The sequence below is a fragment of the Sesamum indicum genome, unplaced genomic scaffold, assembly GCF_000512975.1.
Source record: "Sesamum indicum cultivar Zhongzhi No. 13 unplaced genomic scaffold, S_indicum_v1.0 scaffold00159, whole genome shotgun sequence".
In the NCBI taxonomy this organism is placed as follows: domain Eukaryota; kingdom Viridiplantae; phylum Streptophyta; class Magnoliopsida; order Lamiales; family Pedaliaceae; genus Sesamum; species Sesamum indicum.
In genome coordinates, this window is record NW_011628066.1 from 143,314 (window position 1) to 148,058 (window position 4,745).

Here is a 4,745-nt window from a genome sequence, read left to right on the forward strand (position 1 = left end):
ATTTCAAATTAAAATACAATTACATAATCATTAGAAATAGAAAACAAATTGAGGACAATATTTCCAATAATTAATAATTATTTAAAAATCTATAGTTCTTTGGTAACTGCGTACAAACAAATCACGCATGCCTTTCTTGTTAGCCCATTCATTGAATTTTGCCTGTAGAACTTGTTATGTTTATCCATCTTCATCTGTCAACAAAATATAATGTTAATAGATTAAAATGTATAAATGTAACGAATACTACAATAATAAGTTCATGTGATAGGGTAAACAAGCTTAAATCAATACTTGACCCATTTGTATATATGCAATTATACATTTTAAATAATTAATGAGTACAATAATTATAACTTCATGATAATGTTTTCGATGTGTAAGAATTAGAATATGCTTTTTTATTTAAATATTAATGTCAATAACCATAAAATTTAGACTAATACTTCTGAATAATTTGTTTAGATCTTGTTTAGTGGTATGCCTCCTATACCACATGGTCGTGGTCGTGCCCCGCCACTTCTACCATTTTCGGGGGATGCTTCCCAATTTGGGAAGCAGTTCTTCAACCACCCACACCACCTGTCACGACTGCACCGTACCCCGCCTTGCAGACTCCAAATGAGGCTAAAGCATCTAGAGCTGGACCGGCAGCGGAAGAGAGGATATAGCAGTCTGTAACCCCGACGGTTGCTCCACCACTACCATCAGCGCGCCCAATACATCAGCCTCGATGACGCGAGGTAAATTTGTTTAACAATTTTTTTTTAGTATTATTTTATATTAAAAATGTCTAATATAGCATGTAATTTTAAATCTGACCGCCACTTTCACGAGTGCATCAATGCAGCCGTGACGGGGACATTTTTCCCACCTGTCGCCATACTGAGGTAGGTGCCGCCAGAGTACCAGCATTTCTGGTTTGACAGCGCAAAGGTAACCAATTTTAAATTAATTTTGTTTTATCTAATAATCTAATTATTTAATGAATTTTACTAATGTTTTATTTAATTTTATTATTGTAGATGACCTACTGGTGGGACTGTGACGATGAGTTAATGTTCTTGGTTTTCAACATGTTGGCCGATAAGTGAATCTGGAAGATATTTTCTATCACCCTGTCCAGCCTCGTCAGGCCACTCTGGCTGGCCAACAAGATTTGGCTCCAGCTCCAGACGTACTGGGCCAACGTGGACTTCCAGCGGGAGTCCTCAAAGAATATGGCAACCGGGCGGCAAACTCTACGGTGTCCTCAATTGTGTATCAGGGGGAGGGGGTCGTCCTCTATCGGCATGCACAAGAGGAAGTTGGTAAGTAAATAATATTTAAATGCTTTACCATTATTTTATAAACAAGATGCTAAATATTTTTTCTTCTACATGAGGCAAAGGTCGGTCGCCCCCAAGCAGATAGAATTATTGGAGATGTGCTACAAGAAAAAAGTAGACGGTGGCTGGAGTGGGCTGAGGGCATTCGAGGTGGCAGTAATAGATACATTATTAATATTATTTTCTTAAAAAAATTAATTCTTGCTTAAAAGTATTTATAATTTTGTTTGTTTTGCAGGAGACGTTCCAGAAGTTACTAGAGGATAGTCAGCCTTAGAGGGGTGGATATTCCAATTTATTTTTTGCAATATCCAACCCTCTAGTCTTTGTTATTCTTTTAGCTTTTTTAAGTGTCTATTATACATATGTATATATATATATATAGGAATTAATGGATTCAAATGTGTCAATTGATTTTTCTTTTCAAAATATTTGAAAGTGATATGTTCTGTGGTGGCAAAGAACCAAATAAATTGGTGCAAAAAAGTCTTACACACATTAGTTTATGTGTATAACTTTAATATAATTGCAATTCAATTTCAAACATAAATTACTAGACTGCAGTTCATCAATGAAATCCAGTCCTCAAAGTGTAATAAATGACATTAGTCTATACCTATCTTTATATACCAAACCATTAATTACATCTTTCAGATTAAAACACACCTACCACATATATTTCGCTCTAATATCCAGCCTTTGAAACCGAATTCCAAACCGATAGTTAAAAGTATTGCCAAATTTTAATAAACACAAAATGATTGAACTTGCAAGAAAGGTATACATGATTAATTTTTCTGTTTTGAGTATCAATTTTAACTTCATCACTACTTTAAGTTTTTTAATTTTAGTCAGAAACTGTAGTTGTATACAATTAAGTAAAGACAAATGGTTGATTACAATACAATAATATGTACAGATTGATGAACTCTTTAATTAATTTTCATAAATGTTGTCTCATTTTTTTTTTTTTTTTTGCTTTTTCTGGACCAATTAATAGAGAAAATAATTCATTGTATTGTATTCATAGATAGAATCAATATATACATTTCTTTCTAAAAATGCTTTTTGTCTTATTATTACAATAATATTATGTAACGACAAACCAACAAAGAAGAAATTAACAGGAAAATATTATGACAAAAAGACAGGACGTAACCAGGATGTAACTTCCAAGGCTTCTGCTACGCCCTCTCGAGATTTGTTTTTTGAAACACTCGCACATACACACACAACATTTACTCACACTCTCTCAGTCAACCACTCACACTTCAGATTTTCTCACGCCTTTTCTCCCTCAACACACTCACTGCAGAACACTGTTCAAGTCCATAAAGTACTACGCTCAGAGAGCGCTAGGGACGTTACATCTGATTCCTTTGTTAGCCAAGAAATGGCGAAAAACTCCATAAATGTAAGATGAATTCTATCCAGGCAACTGCATTATTCCTTTTCTCAAACATTTGATTCTTTCTTTTTCCTTCTTTAATTCTTCTTTTTGAATCAATTTGTTAATTCGTCATCGTTATAATTTGCCAACAAAATACTTCAAAAACATACACTAAAGATTTTGGCCGGATTATTTCATCCGACCCAAATTCAAATTCATCTTGTGAAATCTATCGTCAGATCCCATCTCTTGTGCTCTTCATGCAAGATTAATGGAGCCTCAGGTACAGATTTAATTATTTCTCCTTTTGTTTCTCCAATTTGTTTTTAATTAATTTCTTTTCTTGTCAAAGTTTAAAAAAGTAAATATTTAATTTTTGAATATATTAAGAATTTCTTTTCCATAATTAGGGTTCAACAAGAAATTCAACATTATCTTCACAATCAATAAAATAAAATAAGAATTTTACAAACTAACCTTGTGAATAGTTGTTTTGGGAGTGCTATCTTTTGAAGGAGCTCCCATCCTTCATCTTCATCCAAACACTTCATATTGTGGACGTATCCTGTGGAAGCAATGTTTTGATTTCTGGTTGTGAGCAAAACTTTGCTATCTGCCTCTCCAATGGGAAAAGCGTGCCTTAAGCAATTCCAGTGATCAACTTCCCAAACGTCATCCAAAACTAGGAGACATTTTCTGTCTCTTTGTACTTGGTACAACTTTCTGATCAATGTATCTTCATCTTGCTCCTCACTTTCATTGGGAATAAGTTGTTTTAATAGTCATTGGAAAATAGTGTTGGGTTGAAATTGTTGGCTTACACAAACCCAAGCACGATATTTGAAGCACCGCTGCACGGCCTCCCCATTGTAAATTTTAGTAGCAAGAGTGGTCTTCCCCAAGCCTCCCATGCCACATATGGAAATCACTCCATTTGATTTGTCATCAGTTGTCAGAACTGATTCTAACTGTTTAATATCCTCCTTCATTCCTACAAAATACTTTTCAACCTCATGCCCATACGTTCTTCTTGACCAATCGTTATCATCTACCAATCTTGATGAGTTGTCTCCTACACTCATGGACTCCGACTGATTGGTGAGGTCGGACATACGAGACTTGATATCTTTAACGTCTTCTCCAATTTGGTGCATTATCAACCACTCGCTCAATATACAAGTGAGTCGAAAACACTAATTTTGATACCTTATATTTAGCACAAAACGGGGGATGAAGAGAAAGTGCAATGGCAGTGGTGATGGCTCAAACCAAACCCGATTGTGCCTATTTTCTTTTCTTTCTTTTTAAATGAAGATGAGATACTTTTTTCAACAAATTTAAATAATTTATGATTTTATTTTAAATAAATAAATCATAAATTAAACCAAACAAATAATCAAAACTACAAAAAAAAAAGTAGCTAAGACCGCATAAAGAACTTAATAACAATTGAACCAACTAGCTACAAATAATAAACTTAAATAATGGCAAGCCCAAAAAAAATTTAAAATACATTTTAAAAAAAATAACAATGAGTTTTAGTGAATTGTTGTACTAATATAGAAGTATAAGAATAAAGGTAAAACTTTTTAAAGTTTCCAAAGTATATAAAATATAGAATAGTTAAGCTACAATAATAAAATAAAACTTCTATGTCATATATTATTAAAAAAAAAAAGAAGTGGCTCGATTAGGTCAGCCCGCTAACTTGACCCAGGGTTAGGAGGTCCTAGGTCATTAAAAAAAAAGAAGTGGCTCGATTAGGTCAGCCCGCTAACTTGACCCAGGGTTAGGAGGTCCTAGGTCATTGAGCTGGGCCTATCCCAAGTATTGATACTTGGAATCAGCCTTGGTTTGGCATGGATTGTACCAACCAATTCTTTTTGAATGGGCCAATCAGATCCTAGGTTGAGTCCCTCTTGATCCCGACTCTTTAGGCATCTTGATCACCCACTAGAAACCATGTGTTTAGTCCATGACCATTGAATTAGCATTAGTTTGGTGGATGTTTCTCAATTACAAGATAT